Here is a 17,567-nt window from a genome sequence, read left to right as displayed (position 1 = left end):
CTTTCTTCAATCCGCTGCAGCTTCTTCTCTCCTCTGCTGCAGTTTGAGTCTCTGGTGCAAAAACACGGCTGGACGTCTGACCTGCTGACAAACTGAAGCTAAAATCACGTTAACAGCTTTTCATCGACTTCTTCCACTCAGACGGTGAAGCGTTTTTAATTAACTTGTTATTTGGAGTCGGCTGGGTGACAATGGGGAGATTACACTCTGATTACTCTGGGATTAAGAGTAGAAAACCTTCCTGATCATCTCCTCATCCCGACATTAGTTCCTGGTATGGGTGATTTTTGTTGAGGTTAAAGTCAATCAAGAATAAAGTTGAATTTTTGGATATTATTTTGGTGGAAATAAGAGATTAAAGTTAGTTTCATTAACCCCAAAGAACTAATTATAAGTTACATTCAGGCTAACCTGCTGCTACACCAACAAGGTACTTAGCAGGTGCTAATGCTAAAGTGCTAACTTCAATTAAAATTTTATCTGCCCTTGAAACTCTGCAAAGCTGGAGCACCAGTTTAATTTTGATGTTCAGGGTTCGGGTTCATATCTTCTCTATTGTTTGCTTTACTTTATGTTTCAAATTTTGATTCAGGAAAAAAAACTGTTTTCACCCACTTCAAAATAAGAGCATGAATATAAACATCAGCGATTCTTAGCAGTAAGTCAAACCTTTAACACAGATGTTGAACTTTATTCAGCTGAAAGTGAATAAATTGCTGCAGAATTTATTTAGGGGAAGCAAAGTTCACTAAACAAAAACGTTAGCTTAGCTTTTAGCCAAATGCTGCAGCTTTATGTGCTTGAATACCAAAATATTGATACAAAATAAACAAAAAATTAAATGGGAACATTTAGGTTTTCACAAGACATATTTTATTTAAATTAAATAGACGCTCTGAATCACATTGTTTTCTTATTTTAGTGAAATGAAGCTGCAGATGAAAGTAAAAGTGACTAAAACGAAACAACAGATGAGACCTTCACTGACTAATGACTGGATGCTCCGGATTTTATTTACAGCCTCAAGTTAACAGATTAAAATCACATACATGCCACACTTTACTGCAATTTTTTATTATTCTCCACCATGAACCAAAACACATTGAATTTTATGGCTAATTAATTGAAATAAACCTGAAAAGGTTGTTTTTATTTTTATTCTTTTTAACCATTGGGAGTTTCAGAAAACCAGGCAACGGACTGCAGAGCAGCTCCTGTTTGTTTTAGATAAGAAAGCAGCAGATAATCAAATCCAAGCTCATCAATAAACTGCAGATAAGAGGCAGGAGAGAACGGCTCCCCTCTGGAAATACCTGCAGATAACAGAGAGGCTGGAAACTGCAGAACCGCCGAAAACAAAACCCTGAGCATCAGCAGCATCAATAAAGCTTTAATTAAACAAACCAGGTGAAAGACAAAACGTCACATCGGATCAGTTTGGAACGAGAATCAGGAAGGATTTTCTTTCACAAAGAAAAAATAAAAATGACTTTGAAACATTTTTTATAAAAATCATATATACAGCTTCCTTCATTTCATTTATACTGAAGAGTATTAGACCCACCGAACAAAAACTTTGATCCGTTTTGAGAACTTTGACTTTAATGTCACATGAATGTCAAGAAAAGAAGCCAGAAGTCAACATGAAAATTCTGAGCCACAATTTTGGGAAAAAAAAATTAAGAAAAAAAAAACATTTTTGGATTTTAATTCTCAGAATTCTGAGAACAAAAGTCACAATTTTGCAAAATTAACTTAAAAGTTCCAGAAATTTTAAAGATTTGTTAAAAATTCTCAGAATTCATAATTCTGAGGGGGGGGGAAAGTCAGAATTTGAGGAAAATGTTAAAATTTTGAGAAAAAAAAAACCAAAAAGTGATTTTAAGAAAAAAGTAAAATCTGAAAAAAAAAAGTTATAATTATGAGGTAAAAACATCTAATTTCTGAGATTTTTTTTATAGTGGCACTAATCTTCTTCCATACATTTAGATCTTTCAGACAAACAGGCTTTACTTTGGAAGAACTCTTAAAATAAATACTGCAGCATCATCAGTTTTATTATCCACGTCGGTTTGGAGCCGATTAGAGAATAAAGTCCGGTGGCGTCAGAAGACCAGGAGCACAGGAAGTAGCAGCAGCAGAGACAGGAAACAGCTGGGAGGAGTCAACCTGACCGCCGCCGAGTGATACCAACGAACCTCTTCATCCGAGTCATCTGGGAGAAAATGAAACAGTCATTAAATTCACGTCTTCAGAGCCATTTAATGTATTTTAAGCTGTTATCTTGTTCTTTCACTTTCTCTAAACTTAGCTTCCCTTATCTCATCTTTCAGCTGCTCTTAAAGAGACACGATTATCTCCAGGCAGGACAAGGAAAACGGTCACTCTCTGCACTCTGCAGCTCGTTTATTTTTGGAAAAACGACACAAGTGAGTGACTGTGTTGACTTCAGATAAAGTACGACCGTTTGCCTTGTCTCTTCTTTAGCTCCAAGAAGAAGATTTAACCTTCAGGATGAAACTCAGAGCAACACATGAATTATCACATGAATTATCACATGAATTATCACATGAATTATCACATGAATTATCACATGAATTATCACATGAATTAGGATGGAGAAAGTTTTACATTATCTGCTGGATGTTTGATACAAACTTTAGTTAAGATATTTCTTTCCAAAAATGTTCTAAGTCTTTATTTAATCATAAATATTTGTGACTTTTCCTCATTTTGAACATGAATGAATGAATGAATGAATGAATGAATTTTTAGGAGAAAAATACAAAAGTAGATTATTTCAGCATGTGTAAGAAGTTGCATCTTTAGACAGTATTTCTAACAAGCTTTAAAATCATAATAACTTTTGGCATCATTTGATTCTCATACAATGCTAACGTTAGCAGTAGCATGTTTGGTGGGACCAGATCAGTTCGGGTCGGTTCTGGTTCAGTTCTGCTGACAAATAAAACAATTTAAGAGGAAATTCAACATATAAACTTTTGACATTTTGCTTTAAAGAACAAAGTTTTGGAACGTCAAACAAAGATCAAACTTGTGTTTCTTTTCTTTTCTGGTTTCAACAAACATCCCAAACTCAACGTCAGAGTTTCTGCTCTAAGGTTTGATTGTTCAGGAGTTTAGCAGGAAACTGTTTGGGGGAGAAAAGGCTTGAACTGTAAATGAGAAGGTGGAGCAAATTCATTCAGCCGCATTTACACTCAGAAGGATTTTTTTTGTTTTGGGAGAAACGTGTGACCTGTGGGTGTTGATTGCTCTTCCACACCTTTGAGATCACAAAACCTTTCAGGGATTAACTGAACCACATGAAGAATTAAAACTAGAATAAAACTCTTGTCTCAAAAAGACTCCCAGATTTAACATTTTATATTGAATAAGGACAGATTCTAGCTGCTAAACGTTCTCACCGCAGTCCTGGTGGAAAACGTGAGGGAAGCAATGCAAGACGCCGTAGAAACAGCGGCAGTAGGAACAGCCTTTCTGGACCCACTCACCATGAGGAACAACGCCACATCGTCTGCAAACAGACAAACCCAAAAACTGGAAAAACTGGCAAAAGAGCCACAGCGAGAAACTGTGGATCAGAACTAAGTGAATGGAAATGTTAATGTTGCTGAAAACACAGGAAACCACCGGGCGGTTTACCTGAGTCGGGTGTCGTACTCGCAACTCCTCCCGGTGAAGAATGGAGGGCAGGCGCAGAGCTGCCCAGGATGCAGGTTCCTCCGTTTTTGCAGCAGCTGCGGCTCTGATCAGCGCCTTAAAAACATTTCAATCATTTCAAACATCAACCTGATCCTCCGTTTCCATCGGCCTCAGAAACAACATTTTCCTTCAAGATGTCAGACTTTCTTCTTTGGTCTATATAATTTTGTTTTTTCCATTCAGAACCAGAGTTTCACATATTGGACAGGTAAATATTAGTGATAGATAAAAAATGTTAATTAAAAATGAGCAAAAGTTAGAAAAAGGTTTTACTCCTCCTCTAGCTTATATTCTGGAAAACAGAAAACAATGATCTGAATCTGAATTTTTACAGATTCCACATCTGATCTTTTGTGTTTAACAAACTGTTATCGTCTCATTTTCCTCGTTTTGTTAACAGATTTGAGTTTTTTTGAGTTTGAACATGAAGAGGAATCCTCCTCAGATCGACTCTGCAGGTTTTCAGTTTGGATCTGCTGTCCAGCTGCTGCAGCTCCTCTCTGTGAAATAAACCAGAGTCTGCAGCTGCATTCCAGCAGCACTCCTCCGCTCCACACCAGTAAACACCAGAGTCTCAGCAAACATCTGAAAATAACAGGAAAACACTAAAACTCAACATCCAGACCCTCAAGAAACCTTTGACTCGAATTCCTGCTGCAGAAACGTTGATTCAGTTACACGTGTTCACCGTTTGAGTTCGATTTATTCACTCCTGTGTGTGTGTGTGTGTGTGTGTGTGTGTGTGTGTGTGTGTGTGTGTGTGTGTGTGTGTGTGTGTGTGTGTGTGTGTGTGTGTGTGTGTGTGTGTGTGTGTGTAGGCGTACTGCTGGTGAGGCCGATGAAGGGCATCACGGCGCTGGCGTCTCGGTGTTTACGGTCTCCGCTGTTTGGAGAATTCACCTGGGTAAACTGGGACAGAAACTCCTGGGAGGACTGGGAGGACTGGGAGGACTGGGAGGACTGGGAGGACTGGGAGGACTGGGCCACCAGAGGAGGAGGAGGAGATGAGGAAGATGGTGCAGCAGTAGTAGAGGAGGAGGAGTGGAGGATTCCCTCAGAGCCTAAAAGAAATAAAAAGTCAGGTTTGAGTAAATAATTGTGCGTCCAATTTGAAATTCAGAATAAATAAATAAAAACATTTAATAATCAGCAGGAAAATCTGATTTAATGGTCAAAATGTTTCTGATTCAGGGACAAATCAGTGACTTCACTCTGAAATGTGAACTGACAGCCACATTTTCCCACATTTTCTCACTTTCCTGATGACTGTTTCAGAACAAAGTCCCACTTTTACATCTGACTGATGTGCAAATGAGGAGAAACCAGCAGCTACTGGAGCCAAACCGGCTCCAAACCAGTTAAACCACAGCCTGACCAAAGAGGAGAAACAGCTGAATTTACATTGTTTAACAGTAAGAAACAATTTAAAGGTTTTTTTCTGATCAGCAAATTACATGGAGGAAAAACTTCATGATGCGTTCAAGTACATCTAGAAAATGTACGACTACATGCACAGCTTTAGGATAAAACTTATGTTTTAAAGATAAACTTTAACTGATTATTACAGAAGAAGATTAGGGTCACTGGGAAAAAACAAATCTAACTTTAATCTCAGATTTGTTTATTCTATGTGAACATTTGTGAAAATCCAAATAAATAATAAAATATTCTCATATGTGTTGATAAAACATGAAAATAATCATGAAACTTTTTCTTTCTGTTACTGGATTTGTAAAGTGGGATTTTATTTCTAACTTCATCCAAACTGAAATTTATTTGTTAAGTTTGAGTTTTAAGATCAGATTTGTCTGATATAAAAAAAATCTAATTCTGAGGGGAAAAGGCCAAAATTTAGAGACTAAAATCATTCCTTCATGTTTTACTGTCCCTCATCCCCTTTTGCTCGGAATATTCTGAACGTTGTGGAAAATTTAAGATTAATTTACAGTTTTCCGAGGTGCATTTGAACGCATCATGAAATGATCGCCTCTAATAAACATCGTGGATTAAACCAACCTGAGGGAGAAACAAACTGGAGGCTCCAGAAAACAGCGAGCAGGAGCCTGAAGAAACAGAAACAGGATTAAAATCATTAAAATGGACAAAAACAAGAAAATTTAACTTTTAGTTTTTCACAACTCACCTCAAATTCTGCATTTTTAATTTAAAATATCCAAGTTCCAACTCCAACAGTTTTAATATATATAAATATAATAATTTATCCGTAAATATTCTCAAAGTTCCCTGAAAAATAAAAATGATCAAATCAGTAAATCCAGGATTAAATCTGAGCTCCAGGTTTTCTCTGCCTCACTTGTGAACATCTGATCAGATCCTGGTTCAAACCTCATCCTGCTTTCTGCTCTCCAGGTGATTCCCATTCAGGAAGTGGGCGGGGCTCCGGAAGCCACGCCTCCTTTCTGACCGCTGCAGGTCGGAACCAATCAGAACCAACCAGAACCAAAAGTCCAAATTCTGCAGCTTCAGACTGAAAAGGTTTTAATCCTGAAAACAAATATAGGATTTATTTGTTTATTCCTGCATATTTAAAGTAACTTTAAAACAGTTTGTTTATGTAAAAATTAACTACAGTTAATTCAACAAGGAGTTAATTTAATTTTGACTTTAATTTCTCTATGAAGGGAAAATGTTCAACAGCTTGTTAAATAAAGCTTAAAAATAAAACTTAATAAAATAATTAAGTTTAAATTAGATTAAAACTGGAAAAAAGGAGAAATTTTTATGTTTTGCTGCCACAAAAATAGCATATGTCTTTATCTTTATATTATTTTTTTGTATTTTATTGCCATTTTATTATCAGTTTATCAAACATAACTTTACTTATTGTGATCGTTGTGAAGCACTGAGTTTGTTGTCGATGTGTGATATAAATACATTTGATTTGGAAAATTTGTTTTATATGTTTCCATTCTAAAACGCCTTTTCAACTAATTTTCAGTCCAACATTTCTACAATTTCAGAGGAAAGAGTAACTTCTGATGAATCATTCTGTTATAAAAAGATCAAAATGTTTAGAAATAACATTCTTAAAAATAGAAATAATTTGTTAAAATTTACTATTCAAAGCAGTGAAGCTGGTGTCCCTCAGGGTTGTGTTTTTGGCCTCATCCACATGGAAACACAGCCCAACCTCTAATCTGACCTTTAACCCCAAACGCATATTAAATAACAACCAAAATGGATGATGACACGTTCATCTTGTAGTTCATTAATTTTCTAATTGCTTGTGACAATCAACTCAACTCTGATTTGCTGAAATCTAATTTTGTTTTGTCGTTCATGCTGATCATTAATCAATCAGATTTCTGTGTGAACTAATATGCAGAAGAAGAACGTTGATGTGGAACAGCAGCGCTCAGGACGTAATAATGGATCAATTTTAATGTTCTTGAGCAACAGGAGACAAAAATATTGTTTCAAAATCATAATAAGACAGTAGAAAGAGAAAACATGACTAATAGATTCATCCAGTTTTACTGTCTGTCGTCTTCTGGTGCAGAATTACGACGCACGTCTTTCGATGTTTGTGATGTAAAATTGGATAAAACTAAAGATTTTTTGGGTATTCCAACTATTTTCTTATCGCTTCTCTGGTGATAGAAGTCTGACTTTGTAACTGTCTCTATGTTGCTCTGAAGGTTCAGCTCTGAGTTCATTCAGATTCCAGGCCTGATTGCTGGTTTCCAGCTGTACTAACTGTCTCTAGATCATTGTTCTGTAGATACAAAGATAATAACTTCAGTTTTGTTTCTGCTAAACCTGAAGGAAGTTCCACTTCAAAACTTTCAAGAATTTTAAGCTCCTCTTTTTAACAAATAGGATAAATAACAACAAAAGAATAAGAAGTCAATAAAAAATGAACTGATTTTGTAACTGTCTTTCTGTGACTGAAGGTTCAGGAAGCCGTTAAATCATGTAAAGCTGCGGCTCCCTGCCTGGTTTCTCCCTCTGAGGGCCAGATGGAGGTGGAAATGGGCGTTTTGTCGTCACAAAGCAGTCTGAGCTGATGCTAATACGCAGCTGGGCGAGGAGCAGCAGGAGGGACGACCCGATGGGAACCCAGCAGGACGTCTGGTCCCAAAGCAGGAGGCAGGAAGACCTGCTGCAGGACTACCTGCTGCAGGACGAGAGGAAGACGCATTCAACTGCAACAGGATCAGCAGGAGTCATGCAAAGAGTCCTGCAAGCTAACGGCAGCGGCTCATTAAAACTAACTGATATTTATGTCACGTTTTACCACTTTTAGCCTTTAAGATGCCGTTTTTGAGTTTATCTTTCATTTCAAATGAAAAATAGACAGATAAATCAGATTAATAGATAAAAACCTAATTATGGATCCAGAATCAAACCTTTAGCTCTGAATGTGACATTTCTCTGTTATTCACAGGAAGTTATAGAATAAATCTCTTAAACTTCAAGGTTTACGGAGTTGCCTCGTCATATTTGGTTCTGTTTATCTGAATTAAATTGTATTTAAGATTAAAACATTTGATGTAATTAAATGAAAAAACATGAGTCATGTTTTAACTCCACCTGGATCTGAACTGGGAAGCTGCTGTTTGTTTAGTGGGACGTAATGACGCAGTTCCACCACTAGAGGGAGATGTTCCCCAAACATTCAACTCTTCTCTCCTTCTTTACCGTTTCCTGTTTTTCTGTTTGTTTTTGGATGATTTGCAAGGCGCTGACATCCACCAGAGCTGCATAAGGATGAGTAAAATGAACAACGATTCAATTTATTATTTAAAATTTATTAAATATTTCTGATGTACAATTTACATTTTTGTACAAATATTAACAGACAGTTTTAACTTTTGCTTTCTAATCTACATGTTATTTTCCTGGAACTTACATGTTACTTTCACAGAGAAACTTAAATTTCCAAAGTCTCCTGGTAGGTGAAGCTAAAGTCTTTGAGTCAGAAAGGCTACGCTAGCTTCAGGCTACTTTAACAAAACATGGAGAATTTCCTCATATTTCCTCTAAAGAATTTACAGATGATGTTTCTGGAACTTGCAGGTTGTTTATTTATCTTAAAGTGATCAATGCTCTTCATAAACCGTCCAGTGTTAGCCGTAAAGGTTTGTTTTCCTCTGTCGTCCTCGGGGTCCTGACCTTTGAACTCAGGTTACTTCACCAGAATTCACAGAATAGTTTCCTGAGACGTGTGCAGTTTAGCATCTGTAAAATACTATGTAGCTGTAGCTTTTTTTTTTTGTTAGCAGAGCTAATGTTTATGTAGCTAACGCTTCAGCTAGCGGTGAACGGCTGCTGGGAAGCATCTTGTAGGATCCAGGAAAGTTTTGGTTGTTTTTATTTTTACAGCTAAAAATGGTTAAAAAAAAACCTGAAATGAGATCAAAGTTTATTAAAATGTCTCAGTTCATAATGTTTGATCACATTTCAGCTTTCATCCTCCTCTTCATCTTCCTCCTCCTCTTCATCTTCCTCATGTCCGCCGTTAGCTGTGTTCATTTTCCAGCTCAGAGCCCACTTCCTGTTTGTTGTTTCGTCCACTTCCTGGATGGCGTCCCGGCGGCTCCGGTGCTCCTGGGAGAAGCTCATCACTTCGTCTTCGTCCGTCTTCCTCCGGCGGCAGATTCTCCAGGACTCCTTCCAGGCCCGCCACTCCTCTCCCTCCTCTTCCTCTTCCTCGGCGTCGTCTTCGTTGTCGGCTCCTCCGCGGTGAGCGACGGCGACCATCCAGGAGCGCCGCCACGAGGAGAAGGAGGCGTTCAGCTTGTGGAACTGCAGGTGAAGCGGAGCGTCGGGTTTGCTTTTCACTCGTTTCTGCTTCTTCTTCTTCGTCTGTTTTAGAACGCCGCTCTTCTTCTCTTGCTCTTCATGCTCCTCCTCTTCCTCCGCTTGTTTCTCAGCTTTTCCCTCCACAGGATTTTCTTCTTCATCAGTTTCTCCGTCTTCCTCACCTTCATCTTTGTTTTTGTTGATTTCTTCCTCCTCCATCTTACTGTCCTCTTCATCATCTTCCCCCTCGTCTTCCTCAGAGCTCTCCTGCTCTTCCTCATCCTCCTCTTCCTCATTGTTCTCCTCATCTTCGCAGCGTCTTTGTTTGGTTTCCATCTTCATCCTGTGAATGTTTCCATCTTCATCCTCATCGTTATTTTCATCTTTCAGCTTTTCGTTTTCTTCTGTCTCTTCTTCCTCCTCTTCATCATCCTCTTCCTCATCATCTTCATCATCCTCTACAATGTCCTTCTTCTCCTCTTCCTCCTTCTTTTCTGTTTTTCTCTCCTTTTCTCTCTCCTCCTCTTCATCTTCTACATCCAGGCTATCATCATCCTCATCTTCCTCCTTCTCCTCTTTGTTTCTCTGTCCTTCATCTTTAACCTCTTCCTCTTCCTCTTGTTTTCTGTTCATTTCTTCCTGCTCTTCCTCTTCTTCTTCATCATCGTCTTCTAAATCCGGGTTCTCTTCATCCTCCTCTTCCTCTTCCAGGTTTACATCTTCATCCTTTTCTTTTTCTTTTTCCTTCTCTCGTTCTTCGCCCTCTTCATCTGCATCTTCATAGTCTTCCTCTGTTTCCTCTTCCTCCTCTTCATCTCCTTTACTTTTGCCGCTTCCTTCATCAAACTCCAGAAACTCCTCCTCTTCATCATCTTCTTCTTTGTCTTTTCCCAACTTTGTTTCATTCTTTTCCTCCTTCTCGGCTTTTTCTGCTCTGTTGATTTCCTTCCTTTCTTCCTCATCTTCAGCATCCTCCTCTTCCTCATCTTCAGCATCCTCCTCTTCCTCATCTTCAGCATCCTCCTCCTCCTCATCTTCAGCATCCTCCTTCCTTTGCTCTACTGCATCTTGACTTTTCGTTTTTGATTTGCCGTTTTCTTGCATTTCTTCCTCTTTATTGGCTCCACTGTCTTCCTCTTCTTCCTCATTCTCATCTTCAGCATCTTCCTCATCCTCATCTTCAGCATTCTTCTTCTTCAGCTCAGTTACTGGATCTTGACTTTCTGTTTCTTTTGTTTTGGCATTTTCATGTCTTTCTTCATCATTGGTCTGATTTTCCTCCTCTTCCTCATCTTCAGCATCCTCCTCTTCCTCATCTTCAGCATCCTCCTCTTCCTCATCTTCAGCATCCTCCTCTTCCTCATCTTCAGCATCCTCCTCTTCCTCCTCTTCTTCATCCTTCTTGCTCTGCTCGGTTTTAAGCTTTTGACTTTCGGTTTTGTTTGTTTTGCCGTTTTCTTCCTCTTCCTCATAAATTTCCTCTTCATCCTTCGTCCTGTCAGCTGATTCGTTGTCCTCCTCCTCTTCCTCATCTGCACTGTCACATTTTTCTTCCTCCTCCTTCATCACTCTGACACTCTTAAGTTTCTCCTCTTCCTCAGCTTCACTCTCCTCATCGATTCCTCTCTCCGTTTCCTTTTCACCATTTTCCTTCTCATCTTCTTCATCTTCATCTTCCTCCTCTTCATCTAGACCCTCATCCTCCTCTTCCTCTTTTTCCTCGACCTTGTTCTTGTTGAAGTTTTGGAACTTGTTTGTCCTGTTCTCCTCCTCCTCTTCATCCTCCTCTTCTTCCTCCATTCCTTCATCCTCCTCTTCCTCCTCTTCCTCAGTTCCTTCTCCTTCCTCCCGCTCTTCGTCGTCCTCCGGTCTTTTCTGTCCTTTTGGAGCCTTCCAGGCCTCCGTCCAGTCGCTCAGACCAGACCGGTCCAGATCGGACAACAGGAAAACGTTTATGGCTCTCCGTCTCCTGGACATCTGCTTGGTGTGGTGATGGGCGGACGAGACGGACGGCTGACGCCACCTGAGGGGAAACCAGAGGTCAGTCATCCATCCATCATCCATCCATCCATCCGTTCATCCATCATCCATCCATCCATCCATCATCCATCCATCAATCCATCCATCCATCCATCCATCCATCATCCATCCATCCATCCATCCATCATCCATCATCCATCCATCCATCCATCCATCCATCCATCATCCATCCATCCATCCATCCATCCATCCATCCATCCATCCATCCATCCATCCATCCATCCATCATCCATCCATCCATCCATCCGTTCATCCATCATCCATCCATCCATCATCCATCCATCATCCATCCATCCATCATCCATCCATCATCCATCCATCCATCCATCCATCCATCCATCCATCCATCCATCCATCCATCCTCGTGGTCTCATGACATGCTAGGTGTCAACATGGTTAAATTTAGCTCTTAGCATTAGCTTTTGCTAAATGTTAAGTTGCTATAGCACTTTAGCGTTAGAAGAACCAGTGCTAATTATTAGCGCCTTAGGGTTAACCAGCTAACTTTGTGGTTTGAGGTAAAGGGATCGTTTTGATGAACCTCCCAGAGGTTCTGCTGCTGTTGAGGCTGAACCCACCTGAGCTCCTGCTGGGGCCTCCAGCAGGAGCTCCAGCTCTTCTGCCGCTCTTCGTATTCCTCAGGCAGAGCTGCAGCCAGCAGGCAGGATTTGCTCCATCCGGGCATCAGCCAGTCGCTCATTTCCACTGTGAACGTGGCGGGCCCGTCCGTTGGATCTTCTTCTGCTGAGAGCCTCCATGAATCCTCCCAGCCTTCAGGCTCGTCCTAGTTAAAGACCAGAACACAGATTTTCTTTGGTCAGTCAGATTTGGAGCTGAAACTCTGGAGACCAACGACCCCACCTCATCCAGCTGCTCTTGAATGAGCTCAAACTTATCGGCCTTGTCGCTCGGCTCCTGTTTGGTAGCTTTCCCATCCGCAGTCCCAGTTCTTCTTCTGCTGCCTGAAGGGAAAGTTCATGATCTTCCATGTTCCGGCCCAGGAAGGAAGACCATATTCTCCTATTGCCACTTTGCTGACCAGCGTCCTTTCAAACAGAGTGTCCCACTCAAAGTCTCTGTCCTCTGATTGCTCTGACTGAGCCGGGCTTTTCGCCTGGAAACCAGGAAAACATTCAGAGAAAACATTTTGTTTTGGTTGATTTTATGTCTAAGATTCAACCATTTTCTCAAGTCCCATTTATAACAACAATCAAACCCGACATATTAGAGAGGGAAGCTGAAAATCTACATTTGACCTTTATTGTGACATTTGACCTCTCAAAGAACAATAAGTTCCACAATGGCACAGTGGTGGACACAGCTAACTAAACCTTTAGCTTTGCTAACTCTTAAAGTGCTACACCAGCGCCATGTTTAGCAGAAGCTAATGCTAAAACAATAAAACAACACTGTAGTTACTCTAACCTAATGTTAAAGGCATACAATAATATACCTAATGAATAATAGTGGAAGCTAATGCTAATGTGCTATACAAACACATTATTCAGTGGAAGCTAATGCTACAGCGCTATACTAACAGATTTAGCGGAAGCTAACCAAACTTCAACACAGATGTTGAACTTTGTCCAACTGAAAGTTAACAAAATAGCCAATAAATTAGTGCTTTGGAATGTAGGGGAAGCTAAGTGTGCTAAATGTTCTCAAAGTTAGCAAAAAGCTCTAAACAAACATTTGCTCTGCTATTAGCGCATTAGCAGGAGTGTGCCATCTGTCCATCCTCACCTGCTTCCAGGAAAGACTCCAACTAGAAACCGGACCCGTCCCGTCCGGGTCCAGTCCACACGTCTGTGATTTGTACTTCCTGTTCCTGGGACACTCTAAGGTCATCAGCAGGGTCCTCCTCTCTTTGGCCTCTCTGGCCTTCAGGTAAAGGTACTTTGGTGGCTTCAGGCTCATCCAGGACTCCCTCCAGCACAACCCAAACACGTCCACTTCCACTTTGCGTTTTTGCCTGTGACGTTTCGGGGGAAGACCTCCTGGGGGGCGGCGGTGGCGGCGGAGGCTCCGCTTGACCTTTGGAGGTGGAGGAACGATTTTGAATTTGATTTTAGGCTTTTTCTTCGTCATCTGTCCGGGTCGTCGCCCTCCTGAAGTCGGAAATCTCGTCCTTCAGCTGGTCTCCGTTGGACCAGTGGTAGGTCCACTTTGAGAAAAGACTGGAGAAAAGAAAAACAATCTGTTTGATTAAATATGAAAAACTTGTTTTACATGAACTGAGAAAACAGAATTGTCTTACATTTCAATCAGTCAATTACATACGGAGGTCTGGTCCTGACAAAACTGCCCATAGTAATAATAATAATTACGTACTTAACATTTCAAATGTTGCCTCCAACACATAAAATATACACAACTTACTTGATATTTTAGTCAGACAAATGTATATTTATTGTTTTTTTACTGTTTTATTTAGTTGTGAAGGAATAAATGTTTTGATCTTTACACTTTAACGGAGCTTTTCCGTTTCCATTCAGCCTCCTGTTTGCACTGGTCTGCCTCGTTCTGGGCTATTTTCTCCCACTGGTCTCTCAGTCGGCCGTTGCTGAACGATCTCTTCTCTTCCTTTTTGGACAACATTGTTTCCTAGGAGAAACATACAGATTTATTATCTCTGTGAAACAACATTAAAAAGTCATTCTTAACAACAATACAAAAGAAATAGAAAAATTATAGTAAAATAAATACAATCCAGGCTTGTGTATTAGTCTGGTTTTTGATTTTGATTTATTTATTTCTATATTTTTTAGATAATTTTGGCAGGATCACTCCTCCGTACAGTTAGTTCCAGGAACAACATGTCACAAGTTATTTGCTCAGAGAATGAAAACAACAAGCAGCAGCTCTAAAATTAAACTTTGCCCGGCAACAAGAACCTCCAAACTGAGGAATATGGAGATAAACACAGATATTAAATCAACTCAGATATTAAATCATATTCTGCACATCAACACAACAACTCTGATGCTCAAATGTATGACTTTATATACCGTAACTGGAGATTTGTAAATATGGAAAATGTTTAGTTTGTTATGTGAAAATGGAAGAGCTGCAGTCAAAGGTTTTTAAAGAACGGCTAATTTTAAAACTAGCATCAGAAACTTCGACCGTCTGGAGGATTTACTTTGCATTTCAGCCTCATCCGTTTTAATAAACGCTGTAAAATTAGAGGATGACTTCAGGGATCCTCGACCAGCTGCTGTCTGAGACGCTTCCCAAAAAAACCCAAACATGTTTCACAGAGCCGATGATTTAATTAAATCTCTAATGCAGAATATTAAAGATCTGCAAGTTGGTTTGTCTGGCAGTTCTCCATAGTAAAGGGAAAATAAGGAGGAAAAAAAAACAACTCAAATTCTTCTGCTCTCACCGAACGCACACCCGTTGCCATGGAAACCGGCTGACATCAGCTCCACTAGCCGACAGAATAAACTCAAACATTTCCCACTCGGACAGAAGATTCAGTCCGTCACCATTTATGATTTCAGGATCAATGTTTATTTTCTGATTTTTAATAATCACCTGAAAATGAGCGGTGATTGATTAGCTAGTGATTGATTAGCTAGTGATTGATTAGCTAGTAATTGATTAGCTAGTGATTGATTAGCTAGTGATTGATTAGCTAGTGATTGATTAGCTAGTGATTGATTAGCTGGTGATTGATTAGCTAGTGAGCACCAACCAGCAGGAACAAAAAATGTCTCAGTTTGACACATTTTCTGGTCCAACTTCAGACTAACAAACGTTTGTTGATCTGAAGTTAAACTGTCTCTGTTTTCAGCTCTCAGTGTTTTTCTGGAGCCTGAAACCATTAGTGCCAAAATGTCAACATGCAAAACTAGAATCCCACAGAACAAACTAAAAACATCACATGTTGTAAGATAAGCAAACATAAATAAGAAATTCTGGCCTGTTTCTCTGAATCCGTCCTGTTTCTTCTTCCTCTCCGGCTCCGCTGATCGTCTTCTCGACGCTCCTTCAGCTTGAAGTTTTGACTCTCTGTCCTGGATAACGAGCCGGCTTCCCTCCTCCTATTTTTACATCACAACACATCCAGGGCTGCGTCTCTAAATTTAGAGCCGGGCCAGCGGGAACAGACAAGGATTAGATGAAAAACACATTAGTGAAATGAATCTTTATTCAACAGGTGCAACAAACCGGGCAGCTGCAGAAATACGACAAAGATGAGACTTTAAAGGCTGCAGGAGCAGAGACATAAAAATAGAAACAACAGTCATTTAAAGCTGCTCTGTTCTCGACAGGTTGGTGATAAATGATGGACAGATGCACAAATTTGATATAAAATAACCAATTTGGTGTTTATTTAACGTTATATTTTTAGTTACTGGAATAAAAAACACAAATTATGCAAAATGTCTAAAATGCAGCTTCAGCAAATTTTGGGTTTAAAACAAGAAAACAACTGAAACTGATAGTTTTTCTTTTCTCTTGTTTTTTTCTGTCTTTTAAAATTATGAATTTATCTTGTTTTTATATTTATTAATTTATTTTATTTATGTTTTTTGTCTGTGCTTCTATTTATTGATATAATTACTTTTGTTTTTTATTGATTTTATTTTAATTCATTTTTTGTAGTTTTCATTTATCTATACTTTTATTTTTTTATGTATTTTTATTTTAAATAATTTCTTTAGGTTTTTGTTGCATTTATTTAGTTTCTTTTCATTTTTAATACCTTGAAAGGTGTCACTTTAAATAATTATTAAGTTTATAATGTAAATATTAAGTAGAAATATTCAAATTAATGCAGAATTTTACAAATGAATTTCTTTTTATGCACGCTAGCATGAGCACAGTATAACAGCTAGCCGCAACAGGAAGTTAGAAAAGCAGCAGTTTCAAACTCCAGTGAACTTGGGATTATTTATCACGTCCATTTAAGCCAATAAGGAAAACAGGAGCAGATTTTACCGTTTTCATTGGTTAAACATTGAGTTTTATTTAATAAATGTTTGAAAACCTAAACTATGTCTCCTCATGTATGATCAGAACCTTTGTGTGTGTGTGTGTGTGTGTGTGTGTGTGTGTGTGTGTGTGTGTGTGTGTGTGTGTGTGTGTGTGAGCATGCGGTCTGAGCATGCTCAGTAGCTGTGTCTCCGTCACATAACGAGACGCTCAGATCATTTTGCTGCTGATGTCATGTGAACTGCCAGATCTATTTTTAGCTCAACTACATGGCATTTTTAGGTTTCCATACGTTTGCTGTCAAATGTATGGAGCTTTACCAGAACATGGATTTGTTTGGGTGTTTTTCCAGATCATGTTGGATTTACTTTATAAATTGTTAAAATAGTTTGTTTTAAATTGACCAAGTTCAACAGGATGTCACAAATCTTTACACATATAATCATTTTAATACAGTTGTTGCTCTACTTATTCCTGTTCTTTGTCCATCTTTTAATTTATTTTGTTTCCAGGTGAATATAAAATACATTTTAATTTTACTTCTGTTGCCACTAGATGTCACTGTTGTATAATTTGGTCTAGAAATTCACTCAGTTATTATTTGATACTTATAAATGACACCAGAGCCACAACACTTTGACAAATATATATCAGTGAAATAAAAAAAGGACTGGAGCTTCATCTAAAAAATATCTATATATTTATGCTGACAAGTACAGATTTAATCCTTACTTTCAAGGATTAAATGTATTTTTTAAATCCAGAATAAATTGAAGTTATTTGTGGCTTTTTTATTTTGCAACAAAACAAAAAGATTTGTTTATATTTATCAAGCTAATGAAGGGCACTAATGATTCATGTCTTACCAGATGTGTCCACTAGATGGAGTCAGTGAATCTTCTGTTTGGTTTGTCAGGTTGGAAACTCCTGCAGTGACAGGCTGAATAAAGACAAGATACTGTTTGTTTTACTCCTTTATTCAGGAGACTTCAGCATTTCATTCACCTTCATCATCAGACAGTCCTGTGTACATTTCTCTTTCTCAAACTGTTTTAATATTTTCACATTAAAACTACACCCATCTTTTCTTC

The 17,567-nt window shown here is 38.9% G+C and overlaps 1 pseudogene; it reads right to left on the bottom strand.

Moving 5' to 3' along the window:
* Positions 1-1,952: 1,952 nt before the first annotated feature.
* LOC129352028 (cryptic protein-like) lies at positions 1,953-5,890 on the bottom strand (annotated as a pseudogene).
* Positions 5,891-17,567: the final 11,677 nt, after the last annotated feature.

Source organism: Poeciliopsis prolifica, unplaced genomic scaffold (genome assembly GCF_027474105.1).
Source record: "Poeciliopsis prolifica strain line A6 unplaced genomic scaffold, Auburn_PproV2 SCAFFOLD071, whole genome shotgun sequence".
NCBI lineage: Eukaryota > Metazoa > Chordata > Actinopteri > Cyprinodontiformes > Poeciliidae > Poeciliopsis > Poeciliopsis prolifica.
Note: the sequence above shows the minus strand (reverse complement) of the source record. Positions and strands in the feature narration are given on the sequence as shown.